The 23,315-nt window shown below is 40.7% G+C and overlaps 1 protein-coding gene across 2 annotated transcripts in view; it reads right to left on the reverse strand.

Moving 5' to 3' along the window:
• Positions 1 to 23,315, reverse strand: part of LOC121572153 (TRAF-interacting protein with FHA domain-containing protein A) — a 33,179-nt gene that overhangs the window by 4,047 nt on the left and 5,817 nt on the right. Inside the window, exon 1 of one of the 2 annotated variants that reach the window (XM_041884081.2) lies at positions 1,217 to 1,497. The exons of the other annotated variant lie outside the window; for it this stretch is intronic. The gene's annotated coding sequence lies outside the window, so the exon portion shown is untranslated. Of the gene's footprint in view, positions 1 to 1,216; positions 1,498 to 23,315 lie in introns of those variants that run through there. 2 annotated transcript variants of the gene reach the window in all.

A 23,315-nucleotide genomic window follows, 5' to 3' on the forward strand; every position in this document is an offset into this window, starting at 1 on the left:
CAGATCCTCAAAAAGTTATACAGCTGCACCATCGAGAGCATCCTGACTGGTTGCATCACCGCCTGGTATGGCAACTGCTCTGCCTCCGACCGCAAGGCACTACAGAGGGTAGTGTGTACGGCCCAGTACATCACTGGGGCCAAGCTTCCTGCCATCCAGGACCTCTATACCAGGCGGTGTCAGAGGAAGGCCCTAAAAATTGCCAAAGACTCCAGCCACCCTTGTCATAGACTGTTCTCTCTGCTACCGCACGGCAAGCGGTGTCAGAGCACCATGTCTATGTCCAAAAGGCTTCTTAACTGCTTATACCCCCAAGCCATAAGACTCCTGAACAGCTAATCAAATTTGCATTTTTACGCTGCTGCTACTCTGTTTATTATCTGCATAGTCACTTTACCTCTACCCACATGTACATATTACCTCAATTACCTCGACTAACCTGTGCCCCTGCACATTGACTCTGTACCGGTACCCCCTGTATATAGCCTCGCTACTGTTATTTTACTGCTGCTCTTGAATTATTTGTAATTTTTCTTCTTTATTCATTTTTACTTATCTATTTTTTACCTAACACTTTTTTTCTTAAAACTGCATTGTTGGTTAAGGGCTTGTAAGTAACCATTTCACCTGTTGTATTAGGCGCATGTGACAAATAAAATTTGATATGATTTGATATTCCCCCTGTCACAAGGGGATTTATGGGTGTCTTCAACTCTGTTACTTTATTTGGCACTTAATAGGCACTTCCCACTCAGCACGTGACTGTCGAATTATGGGCTATATCAGGTCCATCCATTGTCACCATTATTTTGGCCAAAAATAGTCGTCCCAAATCGGCCAAATTGGTCCGTCCATTTAGCCGAAGATCAGCCTGACCATATTATAGTCATTATTTATTTTTTATTTTTTTAAACCTCTTTAGATGGGAAAACATGTTTTTTTTTTTTTTTTTTAAGAACATGTGCTTTTGATGACATAATACAATTTGGTGATTTAAAACGTTATTGTTTATATATATATATAAAGTCAGTCTACTATATTGTCAGAAGTGAAGAACATGTTAGATCTGCAACATTCTTGCACACGTTTTTCTTAAGTGCTAATAACATGACTAGACTAGTCTAAGATTTTACTGATAATTAAATGTCATGACATTCACTCAAACAACAAAACCATTCTGAATGTTCACTTCCAAACTTGCTAGGCTATATCTTACCTGTAAAATTCGGTAGGCTGTAGCAATTATACACGCAGCGTCTGCAAAGATCACGCTACATACAGTAAGTATGCTGTCTCTTCACTGTTGACTTGCTTACTTCAACGGGTACAACAACTATTGCCTGCCTACTGGCGCACCAACTTTTGTGCCACCTATAATGGGTGTCGGAGGTAGTACCAAAGACATGTTCTATCTATGATAGTAAAACAGTTTCTAAACCATACTGTAATGTGATAGTACTGCGAAGAGCAAAACAACAGGAAGGGGATGACCGTTACGTCAGCAAGCACGAGCGCCACCGTTTATGGTTTTGACAAGATGGAATACAGTTTTTGTCAGATCTGACTTTTGTAGGTTAGGAGAACTTATGCAGCAGGTTAGGAGAATTAACGTAGCAGGTTAGAATAATTAGGTTAAGGTTAGGAAAAGGGTTCGCGTTAGCTACAATGCCAAAAATGTCAACTTTTGACGTTCATTTGACAAAAGCTGTATCCCTTCTAGCCTTAACCACCACACATCGCACAACGTTTGCAGTGAATTGTTGCTTGCCTTGGGGAATTCCAGAATTCCCCAATATTCCCCAATCGCGCAATCTCTTTAGGCAACGTCTGTTTATGCTTTCAATTTTGCAGGCTCCATGCAACTTCTTTACGACTTTCAGTAACCCATACGGAAAAGTAATATATGGCCTTCTATATCAAAGAACGTGACATATATTTTAATAACATACATAAATCCCACAACATCTCATACAAAAAATTATAATATGGATATCTATTTTCATCATTCAAAATGTACTCAAAACATTATTATTATAAATGTTTAATGCATTTATTGCTTTGAATTTTTTACATGGCATTTATTTAAAAACTATACATAAATCTCACAAGTAGGATGCATTATTTTATTTTGCATTTGGCGTTAGGCAACATTATGACTACTTTATTGTTTCATGTAGGTACTGTAGATGATACTTGCCATCTCGTTTTGAGATTAGATTGAGATGGTGTAGACAACTATTGTAGGTTTATGTACTCTCTAGTTTATTTTCGTACTCTATAGTTGTGGCTGCCCATAAGGTTATGGCATCACATTGTATTCATAAAACATGGTTTAGATATTATGGTTGTAATAGCAGTTGTTAAATTGACTCAAATGATGTCAATTAGCCTATCAGAAGCTTCTAAAGCCATTACATCATTTACTGGAATTTCCCGAGCTGTTTAAAGGCACAGTCAACTTCTGACCCACTGGAATTGTGATACAGTGAATTATAAGTGAAATAATCTGTCTGTAAACAATTGTTGGAAAAATTACTTGTGTCATTCACAAAGAAGATGGCCTAACCGACTTGCCAAAACTATAGTTTGTTTATAAGACATTTGTGTGTATTTAAACTCCCGACTTCAACTGTACAATACTTGTTTTTTACATCTGTTTGGAATCCTATCTTGTGTCATGCCTATAATTTTGTGAGATTGAAATGCATCCACGATCATAATCATAAGTTATTTCAACCCTCGTCAATTATGTTACATAGCTAGCTAATACAATTATTTACATTTGCTGATGTTACACATTTTCTAACAAGTTACAAACTCGAGGCGTGGCGCATAACAAGTTACCAGGCGCCAGGCTAACTAGCTAGCCAACTCCAGTCATGTGCTAACATTTGCTGGTAAACCTAGCTTTAGGTGGCTGGTTGTAATATTGTAGCTTGCTGTTTAGTAGCCATATCTACGACTAAAAAGAGAAACGTTTTTACAATCGAGATTGTTGGGATTTGTTTTCTCATAATTTGATCTGTATGTGATGAATAGCTTAGAAGGAATGCATTAATGATAAGCATAGGTTTGTACTATACTGATATAAATTGTTTCACATAACAGGCTGTGATTCATGTGAGGAACGTTAGGGGCTAGGATGAGATAAAACTTGTATTTCTTATAGATACGAACACTGCCTCTTTGTTGTCTGTGAACCGTCCTTGAACGTAGTACAGTGGAATGGTGTCTTTTGGGTGCTAACTCCACAGGTTATTATGATAGCAACTTATGCCTGGCAACAGGGATGCGCCAAGAGGCTGGGACCAGCCCGTGTGCCAACGGATTGGCTGAGTAAGTCTAAACCACGCTCAGTCTCTACTCTGATTGGCCAGCAGAGAGTGGGAACTATCTCTGTCAGAGTATTTGAAGAAGAACCTGTAACAATGGATTAGTTCTCTGTCTGCCCTGCGTGGTATTTCAGTGAGCCCGTATACGAACCATCATACTTATCATACATACATTTTGCATATAATAAATTTAGCTTGGATTGAATATCTCTTGATTATGTTTTCTCTTATTCCAATACCAGATTTGAATTATGCAATTTCTAACAAGATACAAAAGATCTCAGATTGTAAAACCTCTTCTATCTTTAGCTACCGGTAGTTGTTTAGCTAACTTAGCTTGCTAGCTAGGCTAGCTACCTACCTTGCTAAATTAGCAAACAGAAAAATAATTTGATTTCCCCCACTGTAACACAGTAGGATGTTAGCCAGCAATATACAATATGGGTTTCAGTAGATAAACTATAGTTAGTTAGCTAGCTAGGTCGCTTGCAGAAAAAATAACCTACTTAGCTAAGCACCATATTTGTTATCTGCCCTCTTGGTGCTTGCATTGGCTGTGAGCTCCTAACAATAGCTAAATCCAACTCTTAGTTTCGAATCCTCTTCGCTATATTCCAGTTGAAACGAATGGTTGAATGTCACCATGTAGCTAATAGAACATAAAACAATTCTACATAAAAAAAATTAGTGTTGATGAGTGGGATCACTTGAAGCCATTGCTTCTGGTCAGTACTTTGTGGTACAGTATGTATAGGTATGTGTTATTTGTAGCTTTGTACTGCTAAGCCAGAGTCATTATCTTCAGACCTAACTCAAATTAAAATATCTGTCTGTGTCGTTATGACTTTGGAGAATGATTTATGACAAATTTAACTTATTTAATTTGAACAATTCTAGGTGGCAAAGCTAAAAGGGGACAAGATGGGGAGAAAGAAGACAGATTGGATCCTGAAAAGAGACCACAATAACTGGTAAGTAGGTTTTTGTTCATCAATTGCAAATAAGCATTTGACAGTGTGCGGGTATCGTCATGATATTGTTTTAAAAAGAATATGACTTATAAATGACTCATGGCAGAAAGAATGGTGAATATTTTTTCAGACACTGACATGGCTTAAAGGGATACTGCGAGATTTTGAGATGTTTTTCTACTTACCTAGAGTCATATAAATCATGAAAACCATTTATATGTCTCTGCGTGCAGTTTGGAGATTATTGAAGTTAGCATATTGTTAGTTTAGAGCAATTACTGGAAGTCTCCCACAGTAGCCAGCTTCTCTCAAAAACAGGGAAATAGATCTAACTACTCCAAAGCTGGGTGGTTGGTCATTTTATAGTCTTACAAAGTCAACACTACTTTTTAAAATAACTAAGTGATTGACCCTCGGGCACCTCAGAAATTGATCCAAGTATTCACTAACACATACAACTTGGGGAGTATCAAAAAAACTATTTCAAATCTTTACCTGGGTATTTTTATTTATTTGTAATTTTTACCCCCCTTTTCATGATTACAATCTTGTCTCATCGCTGCAACTCGGGAAAGGCGAAGGTCGAGTAATGCGTCCTCCGCCAAACAGCGCTTCTTAACACCTGCTCGCTTAACCCAATGTGTCGGAGGAAACACTGTTCAACTGACGACCGAAGTCAGCTTGCAGGCGCCCGGCCCGGCACAAGGAGTCGCTAGAGCGCGATGAGCCAAGTAAAGCCCCCCCGGCCAAACCCTCCCCTAACCCGGACGGTGCTGGGCCAATTGTGCGCCGCCCTATGGGACTCCTGGTCAAGGCCGGTAATGACACAGCCTGGGATCGAACCTCAGGCTGTAGTGATGCCACAATACTGCGATGCAGTGCCTTAGACCGCTGCGCCACTCGGGAGGCCCTTTACCTGGGTATTCTATCCTGAAAGAAACACTCTACAAACTATATTTAACAGAAATGGGAGGAGGAAGTTAATATTGAAATAACTGATGAAACATGGTTGACATATTTACGACTCAATTAAGCTCTACCTACTCAAGGTCTTGGAGAGAATTGTGTTGGAAGAATGTTATATGTTTCTTCATAACACCAAAACTGAAATCAAAACAGACTGGCTCCCAACACCCTTGTTGGAGAGAATGTGGGCTATCAAGGGCGGATCACTCTCACATTTTTGCTTAATTCTAATATGTACATGTTGTAATATTTAAACACACCGCTCCTGAATCCTGAGGACATTGTCCCGGACAGAGGTTCCCCCAATTGAGGACAGCTTGGCAGTCTTAAAAAAAGAAAGCTAAATGCAAAAATGTAAGTATGTGTAGAGGCAATAAAGAGACAATAAAATATTATCTTGTTCAAAAGTTATTCTGTCATATCATTCCTGTAACATTTAATTTTAAAATTTTATTGATGTAATTGTCAAATCTCGTCCTCTTCTCTGCAACTGCACATGTGTGTGAGTTTGAGTGAGCAACAGGAAGAATGAGCAAGAAAGAAATGGGAGAAACGTTACATGACTCACCAAGGGCAGTGTCTGTTGAATCAGGACATGAGTTAAAATAGGATTTTATTTGCTTTGCAAACATATATCATTACAAGCGGTGCTATTTCAGTTGGATTTTCTTACACTACACTCTTAGAAAAAAGGGTTCCAAAAGTGTTATTTTGCTGTCCCCACAGGAGAATACCTTTTTGTTCCAGGTAGAACCATTTTTGGTTCCAGGTAGAACCCTTTTGGCTAGAACCCAAAATAGTTTTACCTGGTGATGCCTCTCTTCCGTCTAATCATGTTCTTTTGCATTTCTCTCTATTAGGGAAACATATCCATGTCCATATATCAAAGAGCCATCCCAGGAGGAGGAAGAAGACTACCCGCCACTCCCACCTGAGAGGGGGGGATAAAGGCCCCTCGTGGCTACCCTGGGGAGAGGCATGAGCTCCCACCCCTAGCTATCTAAGAGGTCGCCACGCACACCCTCATCAAAAGGCGGAGTAGTACCTATCCTCTATGGAGGTTCCAACGGCACTTTAGGCCCTCTTTAGACATGTTTCATGCCTCAGCTCTGTGTAAGGAATGGTCTGACAATTGCCCTCCGCTAAACCTCCAGATTAAGTGTGAAATGCTTGAACTGGGAGAAAAAGCATGCATAGAGAGAGCTCTGCCACAAATAGTAATTCTTACGCCTCGATCACACCAACAGTGTTGTTGCGTTTTGGTACACCACAAGTACGTTCATTTCCAGCATTGAGTTACAGAGCCAGTTGCAGTGCATTCTGTGTGGTGCATATGTTGGATAAATTAAACGTATGAAATTGTATGCGTAGATGGCTTGACAGAAATGGTAGCAGAAGGTGAACATTGAACATTTGTTGCACACATATCCAGATGATGATGCGTACCATTTTGCTCAATAACACTGTAGGTGTGTTCGAAGCGTTAATCCTCTCGTCGGCACTGCTGGTGTGTACGGGCACGGATGGAGCTAAACAGAAATCACGTATTGTTAATGTGAGGAACTGATATAGAGTATTAATTTCACCATTCAGATAGAAAAAATTAACTAAAGCTGCTGATGATAATGAAACAATTAATGTAGATCATTTATAAATAGAAACAGGTGTTCGCTGAGGTTGTAACGGCACTAGCTCTCTTTCCAGGTTTAAATATTTCAACAAGATCTGCGTCCTCCGTGGTCTCCTGATGCACGCGGCGCTATACCTCCCTCTCGTCTAGCTAAGCATATTTCGTTCTCCTACAACTGCAACACTCTCACATGCTGACAACACCACTCGTGTTAAGTTGCAAAGTAAATGTACACATACAGTTGAAGTCGGAAGTTTACATACACTTAGGTTGGAGTCATTAAAACTCGTTTTTCAACCACTCCACAAATTTCTTTTTAACAAACTATAGTTTTGGCAAGTTGGTTAGGACATCTACTTTGTGCATGACACAAGTAATTTTTCCAACAATTGTTTACAGACAGATTATTTCACTTATAATTCACTGTACCACAATTCCAGTGGGTCAGAAGTTTACATACACTAACTTGACTGTGCCTTTAAACAGCTTAGAACATTTCAGAAAATGATGTCATGGCTTTAGAAGCTTCTGATAGACTAATTGACATAATTTGAGTCAATTGGAGGTTTACCTGTGGATGTATTTCAATATCTACCTTCAAACTCAGTGCCTCTTTGCTTGACATCATAGGAAAATCAAAAGAAATCAGCCAAGACCTCAGAAAAATAATTGTAGACCTCCACAACTCTGGTTCATCCTTGGGAGCAATTTCCAAACGCCTGAAGGTACCATGTTCATCTGTACAAACAATAGTATGCAAGTATAAACACCTTGGGACCCCGCAGCCGTCATACCACTCAGGAAGGAGACGCGCTCTGTCTTCTAGAGATGAGCGTACTTTGGTGCGAAAAGTGCAAATCAATCCCAGAACAACAGCAAAGGACCTTGTGAAGATGCTGGAGGAAACAGGTACAAAAGTATCTATATCCACAGTAAAACGAGTCCTATATCGACATAACTTGAAAGGCCGCTCAGCAAGGAAGAAGCCACTGCTCCAAAACCGCCGTAAAAAAGCCAGACTACGGTTTGCAACTGCACATGGGGACAAAGATCGTACTTTTTGGAGAAATGTCCTCTGGTCTGATGAAACAAAAATAGAACTGTTTGGCCATAATGACCATCGTTATGTTTGGAGGAAAAAGGGGGTAGCTTGCAAGCCGAAGAACACCATCACAACCGTGAAGCAAGGGGGTGGCAGCATCATGCTGTAAGGGTGCTTTGCTGCAGGAGGGACTGGTGCACTTCACAAAATAGATGGCATCATGAGGAAGGAAAATTATGTGGATATATTGAAGCAACATCTGAAGACATCAGTCAGGAAGTTAAAGCTTGGTCGCAAATGGGTCTTCCAAATGGAGAATGACCGCAAGCATACTTCCAAAGTTGTGGCAAAATGGCTTAAGGACAACAAAGTCAACGTATTGGAGTGGCCATCACAAAGCCCTGACCTCAATCCTATAGAAAATGTGTGGGCAGAACTGAAAAAGTGTGTGCGATCAAGGAGGCCTACAAACCTGACTCAGTTACACCAGCTCTGTCAGTAGGAATGGGCCAAAATTCACCCAATTTATTGTGAGAAGCTTGTGGAAGGCTACCCGAAATGTTTGACCCAAGTTAAACAATTGAAAGGCAATGCTACCAAATACTAATTGAGTGTATGTAAACTTCTGACCCACTGGGAATGTGATGAAAGAAATAAAAGCTGAAATAAATAATTCTCTCTACTATTATTCTGACATTCTTAAAATAAAGTGGTGATCCTAACTGACCTAACACAGGGAATTTTTACTACGATTAAATGTCAGGAATTGTGAAAACCTGAGTTTAAATATATTTGGCTAAGGTGTATGTAAACTTCCGACTTCAACTGTACATGTTATTCAATCTTTTCATCCAAACTGCCCGGTCTAGTCAGCATGTCAGGAGTAATTGTAATGCACGACCTCTCGTCAGCTACAACACATTTATTACACTCATATTGTTTTGCCCTTTTTTGTTTTGCATTGTTTTAGCTACCATTTAATCTGAGGCTAGCTTTTTGTCAGGCATTTTTATTTTATCTTCCAATATTTTGTCCTCTTGATATACTATAACATGTGACATGATTTAAAGACATTTAAACAGGTCAGCATTCACAAGGCCAGATGGATTACCAGGACGTGTGCTTAGAGCATGCACGTACCAACTGGCAAGTGTCTTCACTGACATTTTCAGTCTGTAATACCTACAGGTTTCAAGCAGACCACCATAGTCCCTGTGCCCAAGAAAGCAAAGGTAATCTGCCTAAATGAATACCGCCCCGTAGCACTCACATCAGTAGCCATGAAGTGCTTTGAAAGGCTGGTCATGGCTCACATCAACACCATCATCCCGGAAACCCGAGACCCACTCCAATTCGCATACCGCCCCAACAGATCCACAGATGACGCAATCCCAATCGCACTCCACACTGCCCTTTCCCACCTGGACAAAAGGAACACCTATGTGAGAATGCTGTTCATTGACTACAGCTCAGCGTTTAACACCATAGTGCCCACAAAGCTCATCACTAAGCTAAGGACCCTGGGACTAAACACCTCCCTTTGCAACTGGATCCTGGACTTCCTGACGGGCTGCCCCAAGGTGGTAAGGGTAGGCAACAACACATCTGCCACGCTGATCCTCAACACGGGGCCCCTCAGGGGTGTGTGCTTGTCCCGTCCTGTACGCCCTGTTCACCCATGACTGTGTGGCCAAGCACGACTCCAACACCATCATTAAGTTTGCTGACGACACAACAGTGGTAGGCCTGATCACCGACAATGATGAGACAGCCTATAGGGAGGAGGTCAGAGACCTGGCAGTGTGGTGCCAGGACAACAACCTCTCTCTCAATGTGAGCAAGACAAAGGAGCTGATCGTGGACTACAGGAAAATGAGGGCCGAACAGGCCCCCATTCACATCGACAGGGCTGTAGTGGAGGGGGTCGAGAGTTTCAAGTTCCTTGGTGTCTACATCACCAACAAACTATCATGGTCCAAACACACCAAGACAGTCGTGAAGAGGGCACAACAACGCCTATTCCCCCTCTGACTGAAAAGATTTGGCATGGCATGGGTCCCCAGATCCTCAGAAAGTTCTACAGCTGCACCATCGAGAGCATCCTGACCAGTTGCATCACCGCCTGGTATGGCAACTGCTCGGCACCCGACCGTAAGGCGCTACAGAGGGTAGTGCGTACGGACCAGTATATCACTGGGGCCAAGCTTCCTGCCATCCAGGACCTATATACTAGGCGGTGTCAGAGGAAAGCCAAAAAAATTGTCAAAGACTCCAGTCACCCAAGTCATAGACTGTTCTCTCTGCTACCGCACAGCAAGTGGTACCAGAGAATACATCCAAAAGGCTCCTTAACAGCTTCTACCCCAAGTCATAAGACTGCTGAACTATTTACATTTGTTTTTACACTGCTGCTACTGGCTGTTTATTTTTACCCCTACCTACATGTACAAATTACCTCGACTAACCTGTACTCCCGCACATTGACTCGGTACCGGTACCCCCTGTATATAGCCCCGTTATTGTTATTGTGTTACTTAAAAATTTATTTTTGACTTTAGTTTTTTACTATTTATTGAGCTGCATTGTTGGTTAAGGGCTTGTAATTAAGCATTTCACGGTAAGGTCTACACCTGTTGTATTCGGCGCATGTGACATATAAAATGTGATTTGATTTGAGACAAACCTTTGCTGTTAAATACATTTTACAAATCTGACATTTGATGGATGGAAGCTGCAACACGATATTACGAAGAGGATGTTATTAATATCAAATAATCGTGACTGCATATCAACTTGAATACAAACCATGTGTTTCCTTTGCAGTGGCGACCTGTTTTGCATGTTATTTTGGCATTAATTTGTGTCACATATCAGTTTGCAAACGATTCCTTGAGTATAGGCGTTGGTAATCTTCTATAGTTGCGTGGTGATTGGCTCAGTGTTTTGTCACTCATGGTGACACTATGTCACCGCAGAATCTACAGGGAGAGCTAGGATTTACATTAGAAGTGCCCGTCCAAGAAGGCTCAAGGTCATTGGCCACAGATAAAATGACATCAAATCACGTTATATCTACAGTAGCTTTGATTGGACTGATCATGTCAACATCATACTTTCACAATCTTAGATAGCAAGCTAGACAAGCAGTCATCATCATGAATCACGTCGATTATCTACTGGCAAATCCTTTTCAATCCTTGATATGAAGAGAAATGTGACCCGTTTCTGGAAGCTAGGCGTATGTCACACCTCACTACTTCACAGGAGAGGCATTTCAAAAAAATTACTTAATGCGTTTTTTGGCAGAAATGCCTTCTGGAACATGTGAACTTTCATGTGCCTTAATAACAAACTTGTATTCCATCTGTAAATATGAATAGAAATGTTATATTACGAGCCTAGTTGGTTTAGCCATGGAAAAAGACAGGAACCTTCCCGCTAGCCATGATTGGCTGAGATAATGGATGGGCTGGACATGCCAGGGGAGATTAGTTTTTATTTGGTCTGCCATGTAGCATGCTTCTGTCTATAACATGACCTGCTCAGTATGTGTTGACAATCCTTTCTACCGCAGCTTTATTTAAAGATGTAACTTTAGCCATCGAGAACTACAAAGGTTTTGCTACTTTTCTCAACAACATTAATTCATTATTTTTTATTTTTTTGTCATTTAGCAGACGCTCTTATCCAGAGCGACTTACAGTTAGTGAGTTCATACATTTTTCATACTGGCCCCCCGTGGGAAATGAACCCAGAACCCTGGCGTTGCAAGCGCCATGCTCTACCAACTGAGCTACACAGGGCCATTGATGCCCTGAATTTAGCAGGCACTATTGACAGATCAGTTTGAAAAAGTGATGGGCTACTTTCTGCACACGCCACCGTCAGTGTGAACCGGAGTGACTTGACACAACACTGGCCAAACAAGATGTAGCTACAAACAAAAAGGAGTTAAATGGTTCCAGTCTGCCGGGAAGCGTTTATCCATGTATACGGGTAAGAGTCTAGCTACATGTTCAGATATTATGAGTTTCTAATTTAGTCAGAAAGTCGTTTTCATTGCAAGTTAAAGCGTACTGTTAGCTAGTTAGTGAACGTTAGCTTTCTGGCTCACTAGCCAATGTTACGTATATGATCTGTGTAGTAATATTATTTGAATCAGAAACCATTTGCATTGCTAGTTATAGCCTAATATTAGCTAGCTAGCTAACATTGAACCTAGTTGGTTAGCTTTAGCTACCTGCAGATTCATACTACAGCTATGACATACTACTAGGGCTAAACAAAAGACTCCACTTCGCCAGATGATTACATGACCCATCAAGTTAGCCAGGTGTGTCTGGAGGTGATTACGGCCATCTATTGTCTATACAATAGTGACCCACCCATCCATTTAGCTAGATGTGGCTGGGGGGTGGTTATAGCAATTATTTCACATGACACATCAATTTAGACAAGTGTGTTTGGGTAAGCATCATCTAATAATTATAAAATATTTATAAAATATTTGTATCTGGACACATTCTGTTTTTGATATTGCAAGTTACCATTTCACTGTACCGTTTACATCTTCTGTATCCTGTGCATGTAACAAATAAACATAGATTGTATTTGATATAGTGTGTGTTTACCAGAGATGTTAATGTAAAGAACAACATGACCTGCACCAATGTCAGATTAAGATATAGGCCAAGGACTAGATAAAGTGTATTTTTACCTGAAGTTTTTCCTTATTGTAGGCTACTACTTTTACCTCTTTTGGTCTTGAAATCTTTGGTTGTTTACTACACTATTCACTCTGTTTAGCACATGGCCTCACAAGTGAATCCTTAAAGAGATGGGTGGGGCTAAGGCTTAAGAGGGTGTTAACAATGCTGGATGGGTGTAGACAAAGAAGAGCTCTCCAGTAGATGTACCAAAACATTCAATGGCCATTTTCTCAAAAGTGGGGTTACAAGTTTATCAACTTTCAAAGCAGAATTACTTTCCCATTGTTCATCAACTGTAGTGTATGATATCCCATTTTCTAGCTCTGAGTCTCTACTTTTATCCAATGTAAAAAAACATAATTTCTAACTTTGCTACATAGGACTGAATCCAGGTGGTGGGTCACAAATTATAGATAAAAAGTATCGGTGCTCATCGGCCATTGGACATAAACATTGCACAACAAGTCAGAAAAATCGCAAATTCAAGAATGAGTGGTTTGGAAGGAATCAGTGGCTAACTGCAAGGTTGCAAAGCAATCACTATTTTGCTTCCCCTGCCTGCTATTCAGTGGAGAGGGTGTGTGGTCCAAGTCTGGGTTTAAGGATTTAAAACATATGTCTGAAAGGGTCTCTTTTCCAAGCTTAAAAGGATCAACATTCACACACAACACCATGGGCCAGAAAAGGTTGAACACATTGGCCATGTTGTCAATCCAGCATGACTTCTGCTGCATTCAAAACAACTGGAAACTCGGAACTGGGAAATCTCAGACCTCAGTGAGTTCAAGACAACTTGGAACTCTGGAAAAAAAACAAGCTCAGACTGGGTAAATAAGTTTTGAAAGGTCAAAAAAATCAAATCAATCACCACTTAATTTATAGCCTAACTTATGAGAACAGTACTAAAGAGACAAGAGGGATATCAAACCTCATTTGTCACTTTCCATGGAAGCAAAAGTTTTAAATGTTAAGTTTTTTTTGTCAAAGCTAGCTAATCTTCCTCCAACATCGGACACCCCCTAACTTCGGACACTCTCTAGCGGTTGGAGGACTAAATCACCTCGAGCTCAACATTTAAATGGACTTTAAAATATTGGTAAGTTTTGCGACTAACGACACCCTTCTAGCTAGCTGACCACCGATTTTCAGTGGAATTTATGTAAGTTAACTTAGGTTTTGAGAGTTTTCAAAAAAGTTATATATGTACACATTTTGTGGAACATGCTGCATATTGTAAAATTCGACTGCGCGACAGACCACAGATAATTTAATATCCAACTTGTTACCTCTGAAATATAGCTAACAGATTTTCTAATGTTGCTAGCTTAGTTGCTAAATGTTGATAGAACTGCTAAAACAGCAAAAAGGAAAGAAATTGTAAGCGTTAGATAATACATATCACGAAAACAGCTGCCTGTTGTCAAGCTTTACCGTATCAAAATTGGAGTCCTCTGACGGAGGCGTTTTGCACAATCTGCAAAAATGTATTTGGAACTTTGAACCATGAACTTTTTGACACCTATCACTGTTGGCTATGTTTTATCTTACAACAGCTACATAGAGGCAGTATTTAGTCAAATGTTACAACGTATGCATCAATATTAAACTAATTGGGACACTAATTTTCATTAAAGATAACATCAAACAAAAAACGTGGGTACACTTTCAGTTATTGTGAACACTTTCATCACCTTTCAATGCCTTAGCTTTGAAATGTAAATGTTTATACATATTCAGATTGAGTTATCTTTCTAAAATGTGTATAGTATGCCAAGTTATTTAGCTACATGTATTTACCACTACAGCATGGAGAAAGTCAAGAGGAAGCAGTGGAGTGAGGTGGACATGTTCCATGCCATGGAGGACTGTGGGGCAGGGATGGCTATCTGCCAGGCTGCCAAGGTTAGGCATCTTTTGTTTTTAGGAGATTACCATGTGTATGTGAATTTTATCCGCTAGTAACAGTTTTATTTTCTTATCTACCAAGGTGCATGGTGTACCTCGGCAGACCCTGGTGGACAGGCTGAGCGGCCGGGTGACCCATGGTTGTCGCAGTGGACCACCCACATTGCTTGCACCAGAGGATGAAAAGTCTCTGGTGCAGTACTGTATCTACTGCGCCAGCCATGGGTTCCCCTTCACCAGACAGAGGCTGATGAAATATGCTGACAAAATACGCAGGTGTTTATGTATGTAGGTTGGTGGACTGACTGTTCTCAATGTGTGTGATGTAAATGTGGTAATGCCAAAACAAACATTTTCATCCTGGATGGACAATTATATATTCTATTCTATTGTAGGTTTCGGCACCCAGGGGAAACAATCCCACCATGGGGGAAGAGGTGGTGGGAAATGTTCAGGAGGAGGCGCAAGAACCTGAGCTTGAGGAGGCCGGACACCCTGGACAGGGGGAGAGCTGAGTGTGCCACACATCCGACGATGGACACCTTCTTCACTTCTTATGAAAAGCACTTGGAGGAGAGTGGGTTGAGGGAGAAACCCAAATCTATAACTGCGATGAGTCTGGGTTTCGTAGCGACCTGAGCAGGCACAAAGTGCTGGCTCCCCGGGGCGCAAAACACGTGTACCAGCAGGCTCCGGGGACCAAGGAGCACATCACAGTGCTGGCCTGCTTTAACGCAGCTGGGGAGGACGTCCCCCCCGTTTATCATCTACCCCAAGTGTTTCCCCGGTGGCCACTACACACTGGGAGGCCACCCCAAGCCTTGTATGGACGGTCAAGCAGTGGCTACATTGACGGGGACCTGTTCAGGAAGTGGTTTCAGCACTTCATTAAGCATGCAGTGAAAGAGCGCCCCCTCCTTCTTCTCTTCGATGGGCACAAGAGCCACATGGACCCGGAGGTGCTCGCGGCGGCACTAAGGGAAGGGGTTATACTTATTTTTCTTCCACCACACTGCACCCATGTCCTGCAGCTGCTGGACGTGGCATACTTTGGCCCTTTAAAGGCTGAGTTCTCTAAGGTAGCTGGAGACCTTAGCCATTTTGACCACTCCTACATGGTAAACAAATCAGAATTTGCCAGAGTATTCCGCTACCCGTACCAGCGACCATTGACGCTATCGCCTCTGCTGGACCCCCTGCTGGAACCACTCCGGACAGCTGCATCACCACTGCCAGTGCCTCCCAGTGTGCAACACCTGTAGGAGCCGCCGGAGTCCCCAGCTGCAGAAGAAGGCCACGTGCCTACTCTCCCGGCCACACCATCGTCGGCCCCTCAACCCCACCATTACAAACACCAGCTCCTCCAAGCCATCGTCGGCGGTTTTGTCCACCACCACCACGATGCACACCACCCCCCATGTCTGTCACCACCAACACGGCCTCCTCTGGACCAACTGCCTCCTCCGTCTCCCCTGGTCACACCACCATAGCAGCCTCGTCTGGTGTCCCTGCCCCCTGCAATTTGAATACCGCCACCTCCACAGGTAAACACATGTTAAATTACAAAAAATGACTGTTTGTTATCTGTTTTATAAAACAGCAATGTAAAAAAAAAATCTCTCTTTACATATCTACAGTCCATAGCACCAGCCCTCAAGTCATCTCCACCTCCTCCAAAACCTCTGCAGCTTCCTCCAGAGGTATTGATGTAAAAAAAGTTGAAAAGGGTTTTCATGCAACATGCTCTGTCTAACACTAATTTTTCTCAAACTGCAGCACGGAAAAGAAAGAGAAAAGCTCCACCGGTCACGTTTGTCACGCCACCCATGGCACCACTCTCAGGTACTTCATAATCTGTTTTTCTCTCTCTCAGTTGTATCAATTACTATTGTTGTTGAAGAACTTCTACATTTTGCAAAACCATATTAATCAATTTTTATTATTATTTAATTTTTTACAAAAGAAGACACCACCTGCTGTGCTTGCTGCGGGGAGCATGATCCGCCTGCAAGCTCCCCTAAGGAGTGTAGATCCGAGGTGCCATGGGTGTGCTGTGACTTCTGCCAGCACTGGTTCCATTGCAGGTGTGTGCAGTGGGATCCAGAGGTAGCGGTGGAGCTGGATTTCTATTGTGATTTTTGTGACAATATAGGGATGGAGGTCGAGATTTAATTGTTTGTGTTCATATTAAATTATTTATTTGTACAAAAAAATAAATGTCTAAAATATGTTATATATATATTTATTCAACCCATCTTGTGTATTTCTTCCTTTACTTTCCAAGTGCACATCTGCAACACAAACTCCAACAGTGTTTTCATTGTTTATGTCAATGCACATAACTGAAATTAATGTTTTATTTGATGTAAATTATGAACTCATATTTTAGTATTCAACTGTTATCTACTTTCTCAAAACATAAGATTCATCTGTAAAACAAATTATGAGACATTATTTGGTTACAACACTGAATATGTTGGTGAAGAACCATTTCTTAAGAGTCCACATGAGGGCGCACCGGGATACGCAATGAAAAGTTGACAGGCAAGTCATTTTTTTTTACCGGAAGGCTAGCCAACTAGTCAACTATATAGTAAACACTTCGATTACGAGGTTGGTGTCTCTTTTTTCAACAAAATTAAACTGATATATCTTGTAATTGAACAAATTGTAAGGTGGCCAATAACTGGGGGCCGTATGCCGATAATACGGGACGTATTTTTTTGCAAAACCGCTTATCAAAAAGCTGATAACAGTAGTATATCCATTGAAATGTCAAACATGCTAATTGCTAACCCGTTAGCTAACATTTTTAACACACCAATATTGACAAAACATTGATGGCTTGATCACAAGATAACACTGTTGAAGGTAATATATTTCTTAAACGCTGTTGAATATGCCGATAATACGGGGTTCCATGCCCCCAGTTATTATTTATTTTTCATTTTAGTTATGCAGTAGCAGCCAGTAGTAGAGAACATGCTAGCTAACTTACTCATAACAAATATTATGCAAACACATCAAAAATAGCTATGCTACCCCCTAACATGTTCATATAAACATTTGTTGTAGATTTAGTATGTGTCTCTGACTCCTTACCTGTAAAAATAAATAAATAATATTAGCAGTACTTGAACTAGCTAGCTAAACTGCCTGGCAGTCATTTCCTCAACTGCCAACTGTTGCTATGGTGACCAAGATGTCACATGACCGTTCGTCTTCTTGTTGTAAATTGTAAAGGAGAGTTTAAAATAAGTTTCTTTTTTTTATAAAAAACTAGCTAGCTATATACAAAATTATTTGCACTCACCTCCACACACACTTTATCTCCTCCAGCAGTTTGACTATCTGATATGGCTTTAGGAATATCTAAATCCTGCAGGATTCATGCTATAATTGGTCCTGCAGGATTCGTGCTGGGATTTACTTGGTCCTGCAGGAATTGCTAGATCCGGCAGGAATTGCCATATCCTGCAGGTTTCGGTCCTGTCACGTTTGTGCAGAACGTGATTTTCAACATTTTGTTAATCCTACACGATTCCTGCAGTTCACCTGCATAATTCCTTCACAAAAGGTTGAATTCCTGCAGGATTCCTGTAGGACTTTTTTGTAAGGGTCGAAATTACGGCTTGCCTCTTATCCGCTTATCGTTCCCTTATGCCATAGTTTGTACATCTCAATTGTTATATTGCTTATATACAATAGGTCTATCTCAGTATCTTATTCATAATTTTAGGCAATGTTTGAATGATTTCATTGTTTTGCTTAGTTTGTGTATTATAATTAGCTCATGTGCTTTTCTTCACGAGGAGGGTATACTATATGATGTTGTTGGGTCTGTAACCATGTTTGCCAGTGACAGTCTCTTCCCATTCCCCCAAAAAAATTTCAACAAAAAGTTCAGTAATAGACCCAAGTAATTCCAGTTGATATTGCGAGGGTTGTTTTGTTTGCGCAATGCGCTGTCTGTAAATCGGTATATTGTCTATAAAATGTTCCTTTGAAATTAAACCAGCAGGTCTGAAATTATGCCACATAATGGATTATGAAAAGGTTGCGTTCTGCCACAATGTGCAACAGTGTAGTAAAACCACTACGACGGACAACACGATGATCTAGTTGGTTAAGTTGTTATTTGGACAAATATTTGCTGATAGTAGCTAGTTACCACCAAGTCAGATAGCGTTCTTATTTGTCATCACAAAGGACATGATTTTAATAAAATAAAATAAAACATAGTAATTTAGAACTTTTTGATCTATTCTCGTTAAATCATAATATATCGCATATTCTTATATCACTCTTTCAGTGATTCAATGGCGGAGGACCAGTTGCTTCTCAATACATTTTAACTATTGCATCTTGATTACGTGAAGAGGATATATGCCTGATAATGATAAATGAAGAATCGTCCTCTACTCTAGCGATGTAAAATCACGTGATCATCTCTTAAGTAACTCTCGACTTCAAGCACTCAATTGCAATTGAACTATACCAATCTGCCACTTCATAACCCCCTTCACTGCCCATCAATTTATTTTGGTGTCATGGGTTGGATTGATAGGGCTTTAATATTATGTCCCTAGTTCTCAGCATATTACACTTGGAATGATGATGGTGTTCTGAGCACCCTTACTCTGAAAGCATCTCTGGAGAGATATTCTTGGCACAGCCTGCAGGAACCTAACCATGTAAGACAGGAATCAGGATCAGTTGTGGGTTGTATGAAACTCCAGGATAAAGATGTGATCAATTTAGGTAGCTACACAGTATAGGAAAATATATCTTGATGCGTGTCCTTAGTTTAGGCTGGGCATGGACAGGTAATACAGTTTTATATAATTCATTTCCAAACTTACAAGCAATATGTCAACCAAATGTCTAAAGTGTTTTTATTACAGGGGCAATCTGGGATTCGTACATCATCTTGGGACTTTAAAATCAACAATATATAGCCATTGATTCTTAAAGATTATAACTTATAAATGTGTCATTAGCATAGTTCAACTGTCTTACCCCATCAGAACCCAAAATATAAGCTTGTTTTACTTTATTGTTTGTAGACAATGTAATTGGAAACGACCACTGTTGTCTATAGCTTCTAAACTTGGTTAAAACCAATGTTGTGTATAAACCCTGGATGACTAAAGGGGCGCTTTATTGAAGCCACCGCGCAGCCATTTTGGTACTCCTCCATTGTAAAAATGATTTTGGAAGCCATACATTTATTGATGTCTTTATTCTATTACAGACACCTTAATGTGTACTTTTAAATTATATTATGTGAGCTAAACATAAAATTTATACAAACATTTTCCTTAAAGGAAAACTCCAACCAAAAACGATCTGTTGGTATTTGTTTCATTAGTCCATTGCTGACATAGTCCCCAAATGTTTTGCTTGTCAGCAATCAAGTTTTCAAGATATGTAACTTTCAAAATACATAAATCATCCCCGTATGATGCATTTTGCATCATTTGATGCTGAGTTTTGCATCATATGATGCAAAATGCATCATACAGAGACAAGCAAAACATTTTGGGACTATGTCAACAATGGACTAATGAAACAAATATCAAAACATAGTTTTTGGGTGGATATTTTATTTATTTTTACTAATGTTACTGGCCCCACTTGTAATAAATGCTATTTTTATAAACAGCTTATTGCTATTAAATTGCTATAACTAATTCCTTTTTCCAAGACAAGTTTTGACCACACACACACTCTTGCCACAAATGCACTCACACACACAGACTCACTCAAGACAAGATAATTAAACGCACACACCAAATCTTTACTCTGCTGAAACATTCGGAACAAAGAGCCTGAGTTACAGTGTGTAGATCTCCTAGACCCAATCACAGAGGACGACGCCCGAGCAGCATGGACCAACCAGAAGACCAGATTTGCCAGACTCAACCTACTTTACAGACAGTATAAAACATATGTGAACTGTTTTTTGGCTCTTTTTCTGGAGGTTCCCTATGAGCTGAAAGAACGAGACCGTGCACGTTTTGTACCAGACATTTTTACTCTGAATAAACTGCCGCTTGTCATACAATTTACCACCTAGTCTGAATCGATCCTTGAACGGCTCGTCCTTCTCCATATCCCGTTATCAACAGAAACTTGGTAGCAGAGGATGGTTCTCTAGATACACGGTCCAGAGTAGTTGATGTGGATGTGAGGGGGCGAGTTGGTAAAAGGACGATTCACGGAAAGACTGGTGTAATTATTCGGAGGGAGGACAACAATTCAACTCAGCTCGGGAAACTGATCCTAAAGTCGACTATAAAAAAAGGTAAGCAAAACCTGTTAAATCAAACTTTGCATATTGTCGAATAGTCTATCCAAATTTTGATCAGTATTACCGAGTGTGAGTATGAATTATTGATAAAATTTATGCATAGATGACAAACTGAAAGGCAGTGTAGTAAACATGTCTCGGAATAATTAATAATTCGAGAGTCGGCTAAGAGAGTTGGTTCACTAAAAAAGGACCAAGAGAGTTAGACCGGGAGGGACTTTGTGATAAAATGTATTAAACCGTCTGGGAGAGTTGGTTCACAGAGACGGACCAAGAGAGTCAGATCGGGGAATGTGTGATAATATGTACAGTTTAAGCCGGCTGGGAGAGTGGGTTCACTAGAGAAGGATCCAGAGAGTCAGATCGGGGGGGAACTGTGTGGCTAGGAGAGATAGAAATGTGTATTACTTAATGACAAACGCTCCATGTACCAATAGGGTCGGATGTGTAAATGTCAACTGATTAATGTGTATTACTTAATGACAAACGTTCCATGTACCAATAGGGTCGGATGTGTAAATGTCAATTGTTTAATGGATATTGTTTAATGATGAACATTGCTAGTAAAAAAAAAAAAAAAAAAATAGGATTCCGATAGTCTTAAAGTGTATAAGCCTCATCCAAAAGCTCGAATATTCGTTCGGTGAAGGATGTAGTTAAAGTGAACAGTGGTAAATGATAAAGTGGGAAGTAATAGTGAGACTTATGAAACTGAATAAGGTTTGTGCAGGGACAAAATTGACATGGGTTGAAGCCCTGCCACTGGCTTTGATGGCTATGAGAGCATCACCAGGGGCAGGGACCCATCTCTCTCCTCATGAGATAATGTAAGGGAGAGAAATGCAGAGTCCACCAAGGGAGGGAGGTCATATGCCCGCCCTTGATGTACAACAGATAGAAATGACTGATTATGTGATGAAATTGACGGAATTTTCTGCAGCACTCTCTTCTCAGGTGTAGAAGGCCCAAGAGGGGGAGCTGACGGGAAACACGCCACCACTAAAGGTAAAAGTGGGAGACTGGGTGAGGGTGAAAGTCCACAAAAGAAAGTGGCTGGAACCCAGGTGGACTGGACCGTACGAAGTGAAGGAGGTTACTTCACACTCAGTCCAGGTCAGAGGTAAATCAGGAGCACCCTGGCACCATCTAACACACTGCACACCAGCCCCCACTCCTTCTAGATCACTGACAGAAGTCAGGGCTGATTTGAGCAGCGAGAACCAATCCTGACAACAAAATGAAGAAACCCTTATGGGAACAACAATCTCACTCAGGGAGAAGGATAACTTTTTCCCCCTGGGAGAGATTGGGAGTGTCTTAATGTTTGTATGTATGTTTTCTGATAGGAATTGGACTCCTGCTGGGCACTCCTTATGAGGTGTTGTTGTGTGAAGCTATTTTGAATTACTTGTTAAATTGACTTGTAATATAGAAGAGGTGGCTAAGGGATTTTTAACAGTCCCAACCATGGGGGGGGAAAATCCTCACAAGAGGTCCCAGAATTTACTGGGGACGAGAAATGCTTGATGTAATTAAAATGGAATCCAGGGATAGAAGAAATCTCCATTATATAACCAGGTGGAGGGAGAGGTATGGTTTTGAGGGACGTCTGGACGCAGATAAACTCGAATCCATGCTTAAAACAGATACATAAGGTGTGTAAAGGGGAAATAAGCAGTGAGAGAGGAGAGAGAGAGAGAAGTCCATCCCCCAGCTTTTAGTGTGAGAAAGAGGAAGATAAGGCGTGACTAGTCCTTGAGGGAGAAATAGTAGACTCTAGTGAGGGGAAGACTAAGGAACCCTTTGATCCAAATTGTGAGGTGTTTGAATTGGCTACTATTGATTTAGCACTTCAACAGGAACAGAGAAACCTAATTTGGCATTGACAGTAATGGGTATGAAAATTGATTGGATGATGGGGGTTTTATGTTGAATTAGAGACAGTGAGACTATTAGTCAATACCTAGGAGAGAAGAGAGGTTACGGTAGCAAAGACAGACAATAAGGAAATAGTAATAGTGGAGACAGGAGTGAGTGGAAGTGTTACAATTGTGACAAAACGGGACATTTTGCTAGAGAATGTGAGGAACCGTGTAGTTACTGCAAGGAAAGGGCACCAGTTAAGAAACTGTAGGCAGAAGGGGAAGAGAGAAATCAGGAGTCCTCATGACCTGGCTGTTTGGTTGTTGGTTTTAATTGGGGTTTTCAAATAAAGAACAACACACCTAGTATGATGTTTATAAAGGGTTGTTGTTTCAATTTTGGAGGGTTTTCAGCAGGTCAAGGGTGATAGGTCTTAGAGGAGCACACAGTGAATTTTATGGAGTTTTTTAGCTTTTGGCTGAGTTTGGGGTATATATGATTTCTTATGAGAATGAATGTCATGAGGACTTAATGAACACTTGGGATAACTAACATTTATGAAATATTTAGAATAATGGTAATGT

This window comes from Coregonus clupeaformis, chromosome 16 (genome assembly GCF_020615455.1).
Source record: "Coregonus clupeaformis isolate EN_2021a chromosome 16, ASM2061545v1, whole genome shotgun sequence".
NCBI classification, from domain to species: Eukaryota; Metazoa; Chordata; class Actinopteri; order Salmoniformes; family Salmonidae; genus Coregonus; species Coregonus clupeaformis.